The following is a 21057-nucleotide window of genomic DNA, read 5'->3' on the forward strand; positions in this document are numbered from 1 at the left end:
GTAGGTATATAAGAATAATATCATTCAAAATATATATAGTGCCCACTGGTCCCGATACCACGATCGTGGAATTCTACAACCAGTAGCAGCATGTAATAAAGATATTGTATTTATAAACGCGTTTTGAAAATACGTATGTATTTATTGTTCACCGGGAATCACAGTGGACGTATTTGAATAAAAATCAGTGATATTGTGTTAACAAACACATTTGCGATAAACCCGAAATGGCACGGCACCACCGTCGTATATACTGCGGCCGGTCCAGTGAGACGTTAAAAACTCTACGCATTTTGCCGTAATAATATAATTTCAGTCGTTGAACGTTTTCACGGTTTCGATGTTCCACCCGAATGCAATGGTGGCGATGCGCGCGTAACGCTAATGTTCGAAAGATACCCCCGAGGGATTCGTCGCGGGACGCAGGCCGAGAGTAAATATGTGTTATATACCGAATTTTCGGTACGGTTAGTGGTATCGTATAGCAGCGCACAAATTGTAACCACTCATCTGTCATGACAACTGTATAGGTCATTCGTATATAGTTTACGAACGTAATTATTTTTGATCGACATGAAATAAACATGAGCGATTCGCCAAAAATAAGGAAGAATAATAATATAGAAGAATAAGGAAGAATAAAAAAACTTTTTGTTAGACGAATGGTTATAAAAATATGTCCCCTCGCGACATGTGTAAAGCGCCGATTATAATTCGTTTGCTTTAGAAATTATTTAAAACTGAGTCAAGATATAATAATAAGCCGGATCGATATATATATATATATATATATATATATATATATAATATTTCGGAATCTGCGACACACGCCACGCGTAAACAGGACGAAGGAGAAGTACCAGACCGCAGTAAGCCAATCTTAAAATACGTCGCGAGTAACGCGGCTTTTACCTGTTTTGCGATCAATTGAAAAATACTTGATGTGAAACGTTCATCTCTTCTACACTATTAGATTTTAATTTCACTTCCATTAATTGCATTAAAATAAGTAACTATTTAGTTAAATACAGACGATATGATCGGTATGACACATCGTAAAATTGAACTTTTCTCGAAGACCGATTACCGTTGATCCAATAACTGTTCAATAATTTGTCTTAGGCTACCATTCCGATGATCAATAATTTACGGTAACACACCGCTGCTAAAATATGTTATCACTGGGTCACGGATGTTGTAGTAGTCAAAAAGTAGTAAAATTGATTACAGTGTTGCACTAAAAAATACCGAAAATTGCGCATAAAAAATTAAAAATTTTACTAAAAATAACGTTTCGTTTTAATTTATAAGATATATTTATTTTCACAAAATGTCTACTCTAAAACAACATAAAAAAATATGTTACTCATATTTTAACTAAAATTAAAAGGTTCTTTCTTGTCAAAACGGTGGAAAACTCTGCTTAATTTTCGGAATAATTACAAAAATAAAAATAAAAGAACACGATCACACAAAATTCACGAACTGGCTGAAAAACAGATTTTCAAATAATCACGTTTCTCAAATTATCTTAAACGTACTAAATATAATCTTATCTAAATTAATTGTAAATATGACAAATCTAACTATCCCAGAAGGCCACGACTAAAACAATTTTAATAATAATCAAACTATCGTAACAACTAAACATACTACAATGTCAAATACACAATAAATCATTTAAACAATATAAACCAATAAATCATAAATTTCAGATTTAAAGCCATTCAATAACTTAATGGAAAATGCATGTAAAATTGTTTTAAAAATGAATAAAGTCTACAAAACTACGATTAAAAAGGAAAAAAATTCCGAAAATTGCGAAAAATTGCACTTGAAATATTTAAATTTAAATTAAATAACTGACTCACAACGAATTTAAAAATTACTTAGCAATAAATTGGTGCAGTAGAAAAAAGTTACAAATGTAAGAATATTCATGCCCTAGTGATCACTAAATCCTACCTTATATAGTCCACATACCCGTTTCAGGTTTTCAACCCCTACCCTAAATGAAAATGTCGAGAGAGCTCTGCTTTTTAATATAAAACTATAGTTGTATAAACAATAATAATTATCGCCTATGTGGATTATCGCCTATGTGGATTATCACATGTGAAGATTTAGTGGTACAAACATCGACGTCTTTATCTCTTACATGATCGTGTATGAATACAAAACTATGGATCGTATTTAGAGTATGTATTATTCACGGCCTAGGAATATATGAATAATGTTCAAATATGTATACGGTACATGGTTGTACATAATGCCATACACAAATATATAAGATCAAACATACACATATATAAGTTTACAAGTGCATATGTAGTGTGTGCTCGTCATCTGGTTTTATTTTTTATTTTTCTTGCAACGAAATTGATCTACTCGATTCCTATAGAAAAACGTTTGAGCCGAAAATTCTTGTTCGCCTGTCACGATCTATGATTTATGTCCTTAATGTTTAGCGCTATTCCTTGCGCAACTTATGGCTACGGGAGATACGAAATAATAATGCTCGTTCCGTACATTATTTACAATCCACCGGCGAGGATGACGGCAATATCCTTCAGGAACCATACGAAACAGTGAAATTGTAAACGGTTTAATAGTGATTGATTTCGGTTCCGGTAGTGTGAACTCGAACTTTTGCAGAAATCGTACGCTAACGTCAATATTTAACAGGACGATGTCAAAATAATAGGTAGTCACGTCATCTCTGCCGCCGTATACCTACGTAAGACATTAAAATTACATATTAATATCTTGGTTTTGGCTTCGATGTACATCTTACAACGATTAAAACAATTAAATTTATTTCTATCCTTTTTGTTCGAAGCCAAAACTCGAATAAAATATCATCACCGAACCGAATGAGACGGTCAAATGTTATACGTTCGCGTAGCACCTGTACGCGTAATAAGTGTCATTTCAGTTTCTTCTAGTGTAGAGCAGTCTGCATCATGCTCTTATTAAATTTCCGACTCAGCAGCTAATTTTATCGAAGTACTGACTAACGTGGGCGGGAGGGAAGGGAACTTCAAACCAGTCCAAAAATATAATGATTTATACTTTGTACATATGTACCCGTGTATACTGTACACGTATCATTTTTCCGATTTACAACACGTCAATGACTTTGTAAAAGACGTATTTATGTCTTGACGATGTGTCGACTTCGGAATAGTCAAACTATAGACTGTGGCAAAAGCATTATTTGCCCCCTTCTCCAAATGACGCCAATGCCTACATGTACGCAAGAAAATTGTTGAAAATAACAACCGCGTCGAAAACGAAAACTCAAAGATGGGACGCTTTGAGTTTTTGGATCATTAAACTATTGTTGTCGGCTGCGCATGATACGATCTCAGGAACAGCACTGGAATCCACTGTATATCTGTATGTTAATTTGTACACACTTAACAACTTAATTTAACTTAAACATTTTGCTGGAAAAGAAAGTTAAAAATAAAAATTATGTTATAAATATAGGAATATGATTAAAATCGATATTTTTTAAGTCCTTATAACTGATGTGCATTTACATTGTACAATTAGCCGTATACCAAATGCTAATTGCGATTCGCTTCCAACGTTGGAGACATTCCTTCAACGCAGGTCGAAAACACCGACTTTCAATCGGTTACGACCGCTTGTTATACCTGTTGATCCGCTGCTGCGACGGACCCGATCCGTCGAACGCCGCTCGGACAAGTGAATAGAATTTCCCTGACGTAGAAACGGGTTCGGTGGGGTTCGAAATACTTGACGACATTAAAAAATAGGCCCTCGCGAACAGTATATTGACGTTTATCAACCAGCGAAATCCTGACAGAAACAATAAAAAAACCCAAATTTTTCAACTGCTGTTTTACTATTGTTGGACAGTTCGTGTGCACAGTAGAGATATGTTAAAAGTATATATTTATACGATATTGTGATCGTTACACTACCGGTTGGAAAAATGTGCATTTATCGTCGTTAAAACGATCGACATTTACGTTCATCTGAAACTGAAGAGTCGGTATGAACAGTGCATATTCATCTATTCAGTTCGTCGATTCCACAATGCATTATGTACCGTGTATTTGCGTGTAATGAACGTTCAAACGGAATGTAGTTCAGAGTTCTTGTGAGTTTGGACCATGTACATAACATTAGTTGGTCGGAAAAAAAATCGAATCAGCTTGGGCATGGGAAAAGTGTAGAATAATATTTATTGTTCGTATAAGGTTATTAATTCGCAGACGTTAGAATTGCATTCACACAAATGTCAGTTGTTTGAGTGAAACGTAGTACGTATAAACTAATAGAAAACATGAAAAACCAAAATTTCTAACATAAGGTAGGATAATTCAACAACGGTTGTATTATTTACCAGTATAATATTAAAGGTGAGCGCGAGCACTTGTTCATAGTTTTTACCAACACCGGTGCGTTTGTCCGTTCATCGAACTGTCGAACTAATATATAGTGATTCTCACGTAGACGTACGATTGAAATATGCTATGGTTACGAACGAACGAATCGTATGTGAGTACATAACGTAACAATAACGATCGAACGTCTTTAAGAGATGTCTTTTTCCTCCCGTAATCTTTAGCACACACGATCTCCTCGGTTTCGTGCAATAGTAAAGTTTCATGCAACTCGAACGCATACACGTGTAAATCATTATACGGAATAGTTTGATGAACGTTTGCTAAACCATTTTGAATATGTTCACACAAAAAAAAAATAATAATAATAATAATATTAGAAAAAAAACAAACCAAGCGGATGATAACTTACTAGGTTGCCAGAGTAACGCGACAAAGATTAATTATTCTTTGTTGTAAAAAGTGTGTTAAAATAATGTAAAGACTGCTGGATGTGGCCGGCTGCGCATCAGTGTTAAAAAGCAACACAGACTGATGATGTTAGATTTAAAGTTGATCGATGTTGTGCGAGCTGCAGACGTTGGTAAATAAATGTGAGAAGAAACCTCGATCCTAGTCGAAGACGAACGGAATTGAAATAATTTTAAATTATTTTTTGTTAGAAAATAGTAAACAAATCGGCCGCCTCCGCAAGATATCGCGCAAAGACGCGTGCTAGTGCGACATACTAAATAATATCGAACGGTATAACAAAATACGTATATTTATGTAATATATGCGTACATTGTCGAACCGTTGTGAAAAAAACGAAAAAATAAGCTGATTAAAATTATGATGTAGTAATTATTTAGTATAGTCGTGCGGTTTGTTATATAGGTATTATCATGAGAATGCTTATTAAAATAATTAAATTTAAATAGCAATCCACTTTTACAATAACATCGTTGCAAGTGTATATAACCGTGAATGGCTGATTACATTTTTTATAACTGCTATTATACAATTATAATTATGCGATAAAAGCTGTAGTTAAAAGAAGCTGGGCAAAATACAATAATAGTATTGTATACTATTGTATATTTATTACACGGCGTTCTAAGTAATCAAGTTATGACAACAACGACGGAAATAAATTATGGAAAAAATGTAATATTAAAAATTAAAACTGGGAAAAACGAAATTTCATGTTCACAAATCTTGATTATACTATCACGAATAAAAACAATATTACATAAGTTTGAAATAGAATAAACATTTTTATATAAGCTAAACAATTTAAAACTAAACAAATCCATTACAAAAAAATTATACACTAAACGTTCATAAAAAATTAATTGCGATTCGATTTCGAAGACGATTTTTAAACATGTAATTACACTATTTTATATCATAATTAATTGTATTGTTATAAAATATAAAACAAACTACTGTAAAAAATCATAGAAGGGTAACTTATATATGTTTAAGTTTTCATCCCATTAAAATGTTTAAATTTGTTGAAATACAATTTCGCAAATGGAATGCTCAAGATTGATGAAAAAAGAACTATTCAACGTGATCAAATAAGAATTGTAAAACCACAAAACTCGTTGCTAATTTTTTTTTTTTTTTTACAAATAAAAAGGTTCTTTTCCATCAAATTGAATTAATGCCGAGGTATATTTTTTTCAAACAACTGTAAATATCATATATTTAATATATGCTTTAATATAATTATGCAGACGATTTAAATGCGTAAAATATTTGTCATATTTGACTTCTGTAATGTCCCTATGTATAAATAATTGAAACAATGACTAAAAATAACAAATTAAACGATGTCGTTTTTTGATTTTTTACTTTGAAACTTTAGTATTTAAGATCAAATACAACTGAGATCGTTATAATTTTTTACTGTTTAATGATGTGCATTATTTGAGAATACCACATTTTATAGAATAATAAAAACGATTTTTTAGGCACTTATTCAAATAATTATAGCCCAACTTAACCATTGCAATCTTAAATGGATAAGTTAATCATCAAAAGAGACCGCCTTCGATCAAAGGATCATCTTGCTATAATTTTCTATATAATGCGTGCATGAAAAACCCTTTAAAAAGCCTTTCTTACAAATAGTTTTTATTCGTATCCCCCCCTCTCAAATTTCTAGTTTTTCTCAAGAAAAATTTTAAGGGCCCCCTTGCAATTTATCTAGAGAATACCGCAAAGCGAACGAATGATAATCGTCATGCAACGGAACGATATTATTTCTTAATCAGTTCTCGGACGTGCGCGTACATAAATTCCTGTTCTCAAGACGCGGCGTTAAATATATTTCTAACTTCTATTGGATTCTTATATTGTAGAATGTTTCCTTAAAACGATATATTCGCTGTAGTCCTCACGAGTACAATATTATATTAAAATCGTTTTCGTATCGACAAAAAGCGCCGCTGTATTGATTCAAACGATCGAGCCGATTCTAAATTATTATTCGAAAACAAAAAAGAGAGCATGTAGGCGCTCCTATATCGGCTGAAGGACAAAATCCATTTACTATCAACACAATGGGATCGCGCCGGACATCCGGCCATTATCGTCAGTATAAAACCGAAAATTAATCCAACCATAGACAATATAAATATACAGCGAAATTTGTCAATATTGTGACTGGGGGGGGGGAAGAGAAGAGAATTGGATCTCACAAATATTGAACAGGACTGATGATGCAGGAAAACAGAAGTAATATTTGTTTATTTCACATCTCATTTGCTCTTTCTGCGAACATTCGCATTTTCAAACGTCAATCAATCCGATCGTTACGCAAATGTTTTAAAATATGTATATGTTTAAACTATGTAGAATAGATTGAATCTAGTATGAATGTTGTTTAACTATAGTCGAATCTCTTTTTAACGAATTTTACGATTTTATGAAAGAGTATTCGTTAAATACAAATTTCGAAAAAAAATAAATGCAATTTTCCGCACTTATAAAATCGCTTTTACAGTACGAATTATATGCAAAAAAAAATATTTACGATAGTAAACTAAAATAATAATTAATATTCATAATGTCATGTTAGTAATTTAGTGTAAGTATAGGTAAATGATTATTGTGTGCCCTTATCGCAGATCTCTTTGAAGTGTTTTACCTATGGTTATTATGAGTGTGTACTCTATAAATTACAATAATTTATAAAGTACAGTAGAAAAAAAAAACCAAAAAATAATTTGTTGAACCGAAACGTTTTTTAATGAAAATTGCACGGCTTCATAAAAAAACTCAATGCGTTAAGTTTCGTCAAATAGAAGTTTGTTAAATAGAGGTTCATCTGTATACGTGTATAATTGTTACGTCTCTGTCTGCCAATCGGTGCAGTAACTTTTCGAATTTGTTAATGGGTTTTCTTCTGATCGAAAAGAAAAACTTCCAAAAATGTTTTAAATTCCATCATGCAGATAAGAAATGTTATTCTACATTATCTTTTTAAACGAATAATAAGTAGTCATTATGTAGTTTAATAATTGCCGGTGTAAACTCAAAATTATACAGTCGAGTCGCGATAACTCGAAGTTGAAGGGGGATAAAAATTCACTTCGAGATATATATTATTCGATGTATCTAACTAATTTATTTATAGGGGAAAAATTTTCTAGGGGAATAAAACACAATTCGAGTTGTCAAGTTTTTCGAGTTATCGAGATTCGAGTTATCGCGACTCAACTGTATTTCTATCGTATTCTTGACTAGTTCGCTACTACACACGGAGTGTTCCGATGAGCTATTATCTCGGTGATTAATATTAATTAATGATTTGACTTCGATGGGATAATATTGGTTTTAAATTCAAACAAATACCCTATCCGGTGGCAGCCCATCAAAAACTTTTGTATCTCTGATTTAAAAATAATAACACCCCGCACAATAACGGTCACCTAAGACGCACGTTCGAGTAGTACTTATTGAGTCGAAAAAAGTTTAATATTTAGTACATATTTACGATTACCGCTAGTATATTTTGTGTATGTACACACACATTTTACATTAAAATCTGAACCAAAACGGACTTGTATATAATATTTAATAAACACCATTAGTCCGTGTCGTCGGAGATTTAATTATTTTTAACTTATTGAATGCGTCTTAAGGTAGATAAAAAATACGCAGGTATAATATTATAAACGCCTCTGGGGAAATGCTATTATTTATATATATATATATATAAAATATATGCAAAAATATATATATATATATTTTTTTTTTTTTGCATTTAATCGCAATTAATGTGACAGAAATGAATCTCGGTTAAAAGTTGTCAACCCGATACCCACGAGACGTTTTATATTTTTAATGTTCTAAATAGTTTTGGCCTAACATTATCCGACTGGATCCACCCCGGTACGATACTTTTTTAGATGAAAAAGGTTATTGTTTCGTTCACAAAGACAAATTGTCCGTACTAATTTAAAATATGCTCTTCCCCGGTCGCTTTGAAGAAAAATAAGCTGAAGGCAGGCAGCGTTAAGTCCCAAATATTCAAAGACTGTTAGAAAAATATTATACGACATCCCATTTTTCACACACACCGCAGTCGTCCGTAGCTCTTAAATATTTCATAAAGTCGCGTAATCACCGTTATTAATTTTGTTTTTTTTTTTTTCTCGTTCGCGTTCTCGACTTTTGTTGCATTTTATTTGGTATTGTGTCATTTTTAGTTTCTTATAACTCGAACTCCACTGCAATGAATGTATATGTTTTTTACGGAAGAATTTATATATTATACTTTCCCCCGCAGTTTATTTACATAAATAAATATGAATTTCGATCCCTCGAACGAACGCAAGAGAAATGTTTTGTACCGATTGTTTTGTTGTTCAGAATATTACGCAGATATTGCACGTGGGAACCGAAATTATTTCAGAGTCGTATGGTACTCGCAAAATATCTCGCCCAGACATCTAGACTTACACCTATTCCGCAGTATTATTTTGTCAGAAGTTTTCAGTAAAGTTTACAATACTGAGTTCAGCTTGGACTTCTGTGCACAAAATTAATAGATTACATTACACTGTGAGTTTGTAGAGGTTAAAACAGCATGCATATTGTTTCTAGTTTGAATAACTTTAATAATTCAACTACAATATTTCAGTAAGCTATAGTTGTATCGCCAGTAAATAAGATTTCATCGTAACACTTAATTAGTTAAACATTTTTTAACTGAATTATTTTTCACCGTATGAACGCTCACGATTCACGGTATCCTCAGTAAATCGTAAATATTGGATAGTCAAATCGTGTGCTCGAAAGAGCAAAAATGTTTTAACTTGTCCCCCCCCTCCCGTTAAAAACAAATAATATAAATAGTCCAAACAAAACTCTTTAATGATATTTTAACCCTGAACCAAAGCACAATTATATTATTTAAAATATCGCAGCTGCAATAGAAAGTTTTTACATAGGTGTTAACTTTTCAAACGGTTCGCGACCAACCATAATCATTTTTTCACTTTTTTGAAATGAATATTTTGCATCATAATTTTATTTGTTAAATGACAATATTTCTGTGACACGTATTTGCACATAATTATTTATACGGTACATAATGTATAAATGCTCTTAGTGTCCAATGTGCACATAAAGCGAATACAGTTGAATTAGCGTGTTTATATAAACAAACCCGCAACCGCCATGAAGGCTAATAATGTTTTTGTCAAACAGTCGATGTAGTCCGTTTTAATTAAAAACACATTTTAAGCAAACTTAACGTCTCTCTCAGATAATGGTTAAATAATTTTTATTTTATATCGCAATGGAAAAATTGTAATGGGAAAATCTTTTAAAATATAACTATAATAAAAAAAAAACCTTATATTTTATTTTATTGTACACCACATGAAACCAAGCATATTTAACCATTTACGGATAAGAAATCTTATAAAAATTTTTAAAAAAAAAGTTCAAACACATTTATAGCATTGTATCTGCGGAACACAATATTTTTGAAGATAAAACTCTAATATGACATTTACAACGTTTGATAGTTTGCGATTTTCATATTCCATTTGTGGTTCAGAAACTGTATATGCAAAAACATGATATGCATTAAAATAAACATTAAACATGTACGATCGAAATCTATTGAAATTTAATAAATAAATTATGGGCCATCGTTTGATATTGTACTAAAACATGTTATTAGAAATATGTCTTCTGCAAATCTATACGTTTACACGATTTATTATATGTAATAAAAATAAAAATAAATTCACTCCATACGTAACACATAACACAAACATTGATATGAAGAAAGTTTTTTAGTCCTACTTCTAGTTTTCTTCCGCCCACGATAAGTAAATATGTGCGCGAGACATGTTAAGTGTTGGCTGTACAATTGATAATATTCAGAGAGATTTTCCACGCTGTAATAGGGTTTGAGATTTTTTTCTATCGTATGTCATAAAAACTAATTTGTTTTTTTTCGTTCTAAATTATTCGATCATCATGCAGTTGCATGTATTTATTAGTAATTTCCTAAATTATCTAAATATTATTTATCTTTATGTAAAACTATAACGAAAATGTTATATTACAGTCGAGTAAAACTAACCGAAAACTGTATCGGAAAAGCTCGAAATACTTTGAAAAACGCAATTATATATAAAACAGCAGTTGTTATTAAGAAATTGTTAGGGTTTTCGAATACGAAAGAATGAAAAGACTTTGCGTAAAAGCGAATTTTAAAAAGCGATTTTAATAGGTAACACAGGGGCGAATAAAATGTGTTGAGAATAAATTGAGAGCAGTTTGTGACAAATACACAGAAGAGAGAATTATCATTAAATGAGAGATTAAGGGCGTATGCCTGGTGGAAGATTATAATATAACTCGAACGGAGATGATGGGGTGAATTTTATAAAGAAGTCGCGTAATATATATATATATATATATATACTTATTTTTTTTCATCAGAAGAAACTGATGAAACAAATACTCGACGATAAAAATGAACAAAACTGGCAGGTAAATTACGTCAGCTTTTGAAATTGTAAATGAAGAATCGTTTGTTTTTTCAGACGAAAGATAAGGGGAAAATTAAAGGCCAGGATTAAATCAACGCCTTTGCATTTGATGCATAAAGTATTAATGTATTATATTTAACATTAATGTATATATACTAGTGACTAAAGCTGTGTTGGTAAAAGTTAAAACAATAATTATTATTAGGGAACGGATTTGAATGTAAATTTCATTTTTTCCGTATGTCTGTAAACATTACTTTACAAGCTGACTCATTGTTACTACCTATATGTAATTCTCAAATTTTAAAAATACTCGTTCATTAGTGTGAAACGACCTTAATCGTAAATAACTTCGATAACGTTACGATACGCGATAACGGTCAATAACTAATACAAAACTAAATAATACTAATAATAATTTTTTAATAATGATGTGTTTTTTATAAGTTTTAAGTTTTAATAAAAATAGTAATATATTATACAAAAACGAATCTGTTCAAAATTGTGTTTTTAAAACATTTTTAAAATTATTTAGGTCATTTTTCAGTGAATGTTTTTTATTTCAAAGCATTTTTCTGACGCATTAAGTCTTATTATTATTTTTTTTTTTTTTTTTTATAGCATTAAAGTCCGTTCCCTAATTATTATTACTGTAAACAATGTGATCGAGTGAAAATAATTGAATACCTAGTAATTGTGTTATATGCTTGCAATTCCAAATCGTATCCGAATAAAAATAATTAAAAAACAATTTCAAACCCGATAACGAGATATGCGGGAATAAAAAGAAAAAAAAACATAACTTTTTATTTTTTAACAAAACGAATTAAGCGATGAATAGCTCTACATAACTTATAAATGTGTATTATAGGTGTACAAAAAAATGTAGAGAGAGAGAAGAGGAGAATAAAGTTAGATAATTATCGAGTAGTTTTAAATTTAATTGGTATAACGATAAGAAAACAATTTCTCATAGCAGTATCATTACGTACAGACAACACCGTCATAGAGTCAAGCTTGAAACCTGTGTAAACTGTTGACTTGGTGCGCACGCGTGCGAAAAAGATAAAATATTATTATTATATACCAGAGCGAGTTAAGCTGTTTAAATAAACTAATAATTGAGTTATACGAAACGATTGAAAAAAAAACGATCCGAAAAGTTTACCGGGGATAATTTTATTTGAAACTGCTGAAACGGAAACCTTACAACAATAAAACAAAACAAAAAAGTACTAATAATCATAAAAATACACCCTCCGAATCTTAAGCTTCGAGCGTCTGATTAAAAATCGTATTTGATTAGTTTATGTTAATTTCTACTTCCCCTTCCCCCATGAAATCGCTTCGCCACCGCGGAGCATCTGTACTTCACATATTCCCTTTTCGTCGTGTACATCGTACTTGTACACAATCGAGTTTTTGCAATCGCTCTTTTATCAGTCAACCCTTCGTCACGTGTTCTGCTTATTAATGTATTGATGATCTAACACATTGTCGCTCTTTTTTCGTCATACATATAATTTTATTTTTGGATTATCATTTCGATAATTCAACGCAATTTAACGTTGAGGTTCAAACAGAAGTCTTAAACCTATCGGCGATAACAACATACTATTATTATTATATTTACTGTACATACACACGTGATAACACTGTCGTAAATAATACGATTTTGCTGTATGTGTGACACGAGCGTGCAAGACCGACGGAACACGCGCGAATACATTATAAATGAATACATCATCAGTTTCTAACGCGGCAAGGCGTTGTTGTTGTAACCAAATTATATATTCTTTATTGCAGTATTATTCAGGTGTTGGTATGAAGTGAAACCCATTCATTGATTGATGTCTGAAATATGATTGTCTGGGTCTTGCTCTTTTTCCTATAATCATTCCCTCCAAGACGTTTGTGACAAAATCGTTGCGTCTTATAAAATTAATTTCACTTTCCTTTTCATAATAGTCGCAAAGATGCTTCTTTCTTCACCTATTTCTTGTAAGATAGTGTCGTTACATTTCCTCTCTGTTCAGCTCGTCCGTGTTGTTTTTCTCCAGCTCCACATCTCCATTGTTTCCAGCCTTTCCTTCTTATACTTCTTTATGGTTCACGTTTTGCAACCATATAACAAAATATTCCAGGCATACGATTAGATGAAGATCTTCCTCGTTTGAACGTTTTAGTTCTTGTTTGTCAATAGAAATCTCTTCTTCGCAAAAGCTTGTTTGTCTAACTGAATGCATACGCATTTTAATATGCATAAGCGGAACGGCAAACGAAATTAAAAAATGATTCCGAAAAGTCGCTCGGCGGACGCATGCGTGAGATGTAATCAACACTAATTCTCAAATAAAGTTCTTAAGTACCTAATTATAAACGCGCACTATTGTTTGGTACATTTATTACATTATTTTCACTGTTAAATATTTTATTTGCGATGCGCCTGTTTCACACGTATGAATTCGTTGAAACTTTAAACGGACCGACGACGGTGAGACGTTTCGATATTTCCATCAAGAAATTATTATTTCAGTGCTAATGCCGCTTCTCTTACACGACAACGACAACGATTATTATAATAATCATTATATATTGATTTATATATTTTGATATCAATGCACCACCACGACTACTATCGTAATAAGACGCTTTGTTTGTTTGGAAAATGTGTTCACTTCTCATCGGGTGCTATACGTGTATGGTGTATAAATGAAATAATTTGTATCATTGTTTACTCGATTATACATAATTATTACAACGTTTCACCAGAAACTTTTCGAAACGCACTTTCGTGTAAATTATTCAATCAGAAATATTGGTTCTTCATCTGTATATTTCCATAGTATAAGAGTTGCGTAAATTAATCAGCGCATAGCGGACAGACGACACAATTGTTTTGAGAACACACAGAGGCATAAACAGGTGTTACATGTAGTCCAACATGTGACTCCTAAAAATATGATATTAGGAAAAAAAGTACCAAGAAAAAAAGCACTTGAAAAAAATATAACTAAGAAAAAAAGTATTATATTATAAAAATAAATAATAAATAAAATAAATTTATAAATAATAAAAATAAAAAATTCGTCAAAAGTTTGTTTTTTTATATTATTCCCTATTTTTAATAAAAACACTTGCAATATAATTTCATTTTTATTTAAACGAACACACAATATTTTTAATCAACATTGCATTTGTTCATATTTTTTTTTTTTTACTTGCTTGTTCATCAATTTGACTGAGAGTTAATTGTACTTTATCTGTGCTAACCTCCTCCATAAATAATTTTTATTATATTTTCTATACTAAAGAAAAAATATTATTTAAAACTAATTTTAATTTATAATACATATTACTAAATATTGTTTTGATTTTTTTTTTTTTTGTTTCTTACATAATATATATGCAATCAGATACTTTTTTTTTGAACTTTTATTCCAGGTACTTTTTTCCGGATACCGAAATATTGCAAAGTACGCAAGAATATCTTTTTACGGCCCTAAAATATTATGTTTTAAAAAAATAAAAATGTATTTAATTTAAAAATTGGAAAACTATAACCAACTCCAATATCAATATTATAATAACATACTAATTTATATTTTAAGAATAAATACTTAAACTCGTTTTAATGTACTGTAGCACTAGTACAATTATATTTTATAATAAAATAATAAAATAAAACAAAAATTAGTAATTGGTTAATACTCGTCAATGAATAGATAAATAATTTATATATAGAAATAAATAAATGCTTAGTCCTGGAATATTATAATATTTTTATAACACGACCAATCGAGAATTAAAAATTCATAAACAGGTAAATACAAAATTAGTAAAATTGCCACTTAATATAAAGAAAAAAGAAAGAAATACATAAAGAAAAATTAGACATTTTATTTGAAGATAATTTTAATGGGAAAGATTATTTAAAAAGAGTTCTTATTATACAAAGATATGTTTAGGAATATCAACACTTAAGTTATTATTTAGCATAAAAAGATACGATTTTTAAAATAGGTTTGTACATTTAAAATGTTATAAACATTATTTTCTTTATTTTATTGAGTATGTGTAACTCTTAATTAAGGGGCAAATGCCCAGCAAGTTTATTTTTTCATTAAGTTGTTGCCTGTAACCCTAAAAATGTTATCCATTTCATTTCACCACACATATTTTTTAGTTTCTGAGGAGCAAATAAAATTATAATAATAATCGATCACGATGATCAACTCAATACGAAGAAAATAGCTTTATTTCATAAACGAAGGAATATACGTCATTTCGACGCGGTAATCTCGACGCGCGTCAAATGGACGCGGTCATTAGGACGAACGACAATTGGGCGCATGCGTCAAATAGACACATGCAACTTTGTCGGGATCACTTTTAGACGTGAGTCAATATTGACGCAAAACAACAATAAAATATATATAACATATATATTATTAGGTAATTTCAACATAAAAATCTGGTATCTGTATATCTATATATTATTATAGCTTGCTTACCTATACGGTCACATATATCTGAATTGTACACATTTCATCATTATCTTTATTACGGTTTGCCGATCAATTAAACCTAAATCATTAGTAAAACATACCATAACCTACAGAAAACTCTGCAGAATATTTTTTGCACTGAGCCGGGTTCCAACTGGTGACTATGCGCGTCGTGGCCGACATTGTGACCATTGCACCACTCTGCCCCTCGTATGTTATATATATATATATATTATTTTTGTTATGCGTCAACATTGACTCGCGTCTAAAAATGACCACGTCAAAGTTGCATGTGTTTAATTGACGCATGCGCCCAATTGTCGTTCGTCCAAATGACCGCGTCCATTTGACGCGCGTCGAGATTACCGCGTCGAAATGACGGGCCACCAACATTATTTTATTCGAGTGAATTCCAATAATTTTTATCATTAAACTTTTTCGTTAAAAAAAGAAAAATTCATAATTCTGGATTAAATAAAATCGTAATCCGGATTCAATGCACCAAATCAATCGGGAAATAAAGGCCAAAGTAGGATACACTATAATGCGATATATTTATATACACATTTCAAAAAATCCATTCCACTATCAACAACCTCCCGGTTGTAATATACGAATCTTCTAACCCTTTAGCACCGTAATAAAAACAATCCACAGAACGAAAATACAAACACAAAAATTCTATTATTAAATGGTGATTACACACTGCGATATGTATCGGAACGCCAAGGATCATATTAAGACAAATAAGGACGATCCATAACATCCTAGGACTCGCGGTCCAACTGCAGTAGCCAATACCATTGCTCGCAAAATTAATCATTCTCGATAATAACATACCCGGTATATATAACGTCCACGTGAAATATCTTAGGAATTTCGCAATTCAAACATTTTTCGCGCCTGTAGTTAATGGCTTCCAGACAAAATCGTACATTATTTCCAAAGTTTTCCAATATTCTCTCACTTTGTTCGCGAAGATAACTGCAGTGGGAACCGAAACATAACCAACATATTATCAGAGTCCTTGTGTACAATTCGCGACCCAAAAATTGACCGCGTGATAGATTCAGTGGTGCACATCGACCGCTTGAAAGTTTTATCGTACAGAAAAGCATGCCTTTGTTGCGTAACCAATACGTTCTTGTCTCCTCGCTTCGCTTCGTGGAATATTTCAAACGTCGATACAGTGAGCAGACCGAGGATAAGTTGTTATTTAGTTGGATCGTGAACTTAGCGAATACACATCACACAGTGTGTTTATTTAAACATTATATTACTGGTACGGTTATAAAAACGAATGCAATTGCCAAAATAGTGAATTAAAAAAAAAAAAAAATTAATTTTGCTTACGCATTGAAAAAAAATCTAAAAGGTCAAATTTGAACGAGTACGAGCAATTATGTGGACAATGCGAGTATACGCGTGAAAAAAAAACAATTTTAATTAAAAATACGGATGCTTCTCATTGACCAAATTCATCATGGGCGCGAGAGGACGATTTGACGTACAACAGGTATGGAATAAAAAGGGGTAGAGCAAATATGTGCTGTATGGGAATGGATATCAAGGATTGAAAAGTTTACAGTCCGCAACAAATTCAGGAGGAGAACTCGTTTAAGACACTTCCATCATTCGTGCACTAAAACACATTTCGGATTAAGCCGACTGAGATGACGCTAAGTTGTTTTGAAATAAAAATAATCATTTTGAACCCAAACGAGTACGTCGCGATGTCTTCCGTCCACGGGTCGCGTCCACGCCAATCCCACGCCGATAATTGTTTATTACGGTACGACGTTTCGATGCGTTTACGATACATCGCACACGAGGACGTGTTTTTTAATCGGACCAGTGCAGGTCATTACGCCGTCGGTACACAGCGTGTGTGTACATGTAAGACTGAAACGTAATATTAGTTATTTAATATAATAGGGACAGTGCGATGGTATCACCGCAATTTTTCGCACCCGAAAATGTTCGGTCGTTCTGACGACGAACTCAAACCCTGGTGCCACGTACACGTACTCATAAGGATTTATTCCGAACACTCCGGTTGCAACGGATCCCGAGGGAAGTGTCTTGCAGAGAGCTTCCACCCCTTGTGAGGTGGGTAAGTGCTTCGCCGCGCGTACGATGTATTCGAATAAACTGTGCAGTGAACATATTATCCTTACGACCTTGTTACGCACACGACCCAGAGAGAGTTTGCTGTACGTGTATTATATATCCGTTCTCGAATATTGCTTGTTAGTTCGAATCCGCCCAACTGTCCTTCGCTATGTGATACCCAATGTATTGTATGGCTGTAAAAAAACACACGCACACAGCTCGTCAATGCGTTTCGATATACAAAATCAGTGAGCAGGGTGTCGTGGGCGTAACGTATTTCGTCTCCGTCCGTCTCGTATCTGAAATATGTAACTCGCCGACCGTCGAAAAAGCCACCTACGTGCATTTCTTTGTTTTGTAGTCGGACACGGGATACCTGAAAACGTTGCTAAAAATAAACACATTTGTGTTTGGAAATCATCTGGAAAACAATATTTTTCGATAAGGGAAATTAATTGAAATGGTCAAAATCAATATTTTGTTTATTTTCGAAACTTGCATTCACAAAATCGCATATACTAATTTACATCTCAGCGATAAATGTATATAAACCACGGTCATTTTAAAGATCAATGTAATTTTCAATTAAATTTCAAATCAATGAAACCTTCAGTAAATCATGTAATAGGGAATTGCATTATAAATTAATAGTTTTAAGTCACAAAAATACCTTATTCACCCTATACAGTAAGTATAAAAAGTATTGTTACACTCTATGTTTTCAAATAAACAAACATTTTTCTCAATAATATTATACTTTTATTGATAAACCAACACTTATACATAATTCATATTCTGTACTTAGTATTACAAGAAAAAAAAAAATGACAATAATAATACTTATAATAATAATGATGATAATAAATATTCCTATATTTCAATATTTGTGACGGAAAGGGAAAGACCTGTTTACTCGCAATTGTATTAGAAAGCGAATTATAATATGTATTTACCAGTATTAGAATATATATTAGAAGGCCTTATCGGTCAAAGAAACTTTCAGACCATAAAAAACATATACTCATGCGAAAAGTCAAGATGGATTCAAAAATTAGTGTTCCTAAAAAGCACAAGATCTTGCGAATTTGTATTAGATACCCTACAAAGTACTAAACAGCGATATTTATAGATATGTTGATAAATTTATTGGGAGTACGTGTATTTATTGCTGTTATATTTATTATATATTTTTTTATTATTACACTGTTGTAGTTTTATTTATGTTATATATTTAATAATCACAAGGGAGTAATTTGTAAGCGTTGGTTTTTTCGATAAAAATAAAATATTACTGAAAAAAATGTATATTTATTTAAAAACATAAAGTGTATGAATACTTTTTACACTTATATATATTATAAATGTGTGTATAAATATGTATATATATATATATATATATATATCCAATATAATTTAATATAGAAACTTAAAATATTTTTCTACATTTTGATTTTTTGTTAAGCTATATAATTCATCACCAATCTTCAGTATCAACCCTCGTAAAAAATACAAAAACAATAATAATATTTTGGTCGAACAAAAATTTATCATATAGTACTGCCGAGCGTACAAGATAAACCTTAACAAATTAATCCGATAAATAATATAATTTGAAATAGTATTTTTTTTCAAAACAATTATTTCACCGTGGTAATGGTAAATTAATGGCACAATTATTAGACTTATGGTGTATGTATTTTGATTGACATATAAGTTATTTTATCTTTGTATTTCGACATAATATTATATTATGTTTCTTTTTATTCCTCCGCAGTGACAGAATGTCATTTACTACACGCACACACAGCAATCTTCTAAGATTTTCTATACAGATTTACTTCTAACATTTTTCGTCTTCAAAATAATTGAGTTAAGTGCTTATCAGACAAATAAATTATTATTTATGTTGAATTAACTTTAAAAAACAAAACAAACGTATACATTAAGGTTTGCATAACGTATTAATTATGCATTGCTTTCGATTATTATTTTTGTAATCATGAGATGAGAAAAATTTTGCGCGTTACGGGTCACAAATTGAACTTAAGTGTTATCGTCTTAATGAAATCTTGAGTGCACTAAAACCGCTAATGTTACCACGTTTTGGGGTCATTACAAAACAGGTACACATTTCAAATGGTATTACTTTTATTTTCGTTTTCAGAATCCTACCCATAGCGGTTTAATTAAATAGCTATTTCTAATAAATCGTACGCCGACGTGAAGACCTAGCACATTGACTTCATTATTAAATTCAATTAAATTTACTTGTCAATGAACCAATAAACTATATTACATTCAGGGCCGTGGAGAAAGAAACTCAGGCCCGGGGGGTATATCTTAATTTTTTCTGCAATGTTCATTAAATTCTTATCATTAATTGTGTATAATTTTTAATAATTTTTAATACCTAATTTCAGCCCCTTTGAAAAATTTCGGACCCGGGGGGAATCATAACTTTCCCCGCTTCCCGTCAGGCTTGATTACAATACTTTCTATGTCTGTCCGTCGGAGGAAAATTTTTGGAAACGCCAAGGTTACACTCAGTATTATACAGTCAAACTTCGACCGAGACATTTAAAACTGAACTCAAAAGTAACTTTATCCGGGTGCATCACTGCAACTAGTGCCTATGATATAATATAATGGATTATAAGCATTGTGCTTAAATTCTGTATAAGTATTTTTTATACATACTGGAACCTTTTTTTTGGGAGGGGGGGTGCTCGATCATAAATAATCGAAAAAAAATAAAAATTTTCCTATTAATGATAATTACCCAAATCTATATTTACTATCAGCGGGCCGACGCGGGGATAATGTAATCATATGTTTTCACCTCCCCGTCACGATCGAAACATTGTCACGTAACATACGATATACTCACCGAAATAATGGTCTACCGATGGAAAAATCTGACCGCGACAAAAACTAGGCCCACATGTGCACTGTTACCCAAATTCTGTGTTCCAAAGTTACGTTGAACGTGTGCCACGAAATATTGTTTTTGAAAATGTAAATTATACGCGCAAATACTTATTAGTAGAGCTTGTG

At 31.7% G+C, this 21057-nt stretch overlaps 1 long non-coding RNA gene across 3 annotated transcripts; it reads right to left on the bottom strand.

Annotated features, from left to right (window-relative positions):
* Positions 1-1827: 1827 nt before the first annotated feature.
* On the bottom strand, positions 1828-5198 carry LOC112685174. 3 transcript variants are annotated; one of them, XR_003148766.1, is made up of 4 exons: positions 4792-5198; positions 4379-4702; positions 3954-4306; positions 1828-3828 (listed from the first exon to the last, which is right to left on the bottom strand). It is a non-coding gene; the product is annotated as an uncharacterized LOC112685174 (long non-coding RNA). The 3 variants fall into 3 exon arrangements; XR_003148764.1 differs by having other exon boundaries at positions 1828-4306; positions 4792-5196; XR_003148765.1 differs by lacking the exon at positions 3954-4306 and having other exon boundaries at positions 4792-5194.
* Between the last annotated feature and the right edge of the window lie 15859 nt (positions 5199-21057).

Source organism: Sipha flava, unplaced genomic scaffold (genome assembly GCF_003268045.1).
Source record: "Sipha flava isolate LNK unplaced genomic scaffold, YSA_version1 268_pilon_pilon, whole genome shotgun sequence".
Taxonomy (NCBI): Eukaryota; Metazoa; Arthropoda; class Insecta; order Hemiptera; family Aphididae; genus Sipha; species Sipha flava.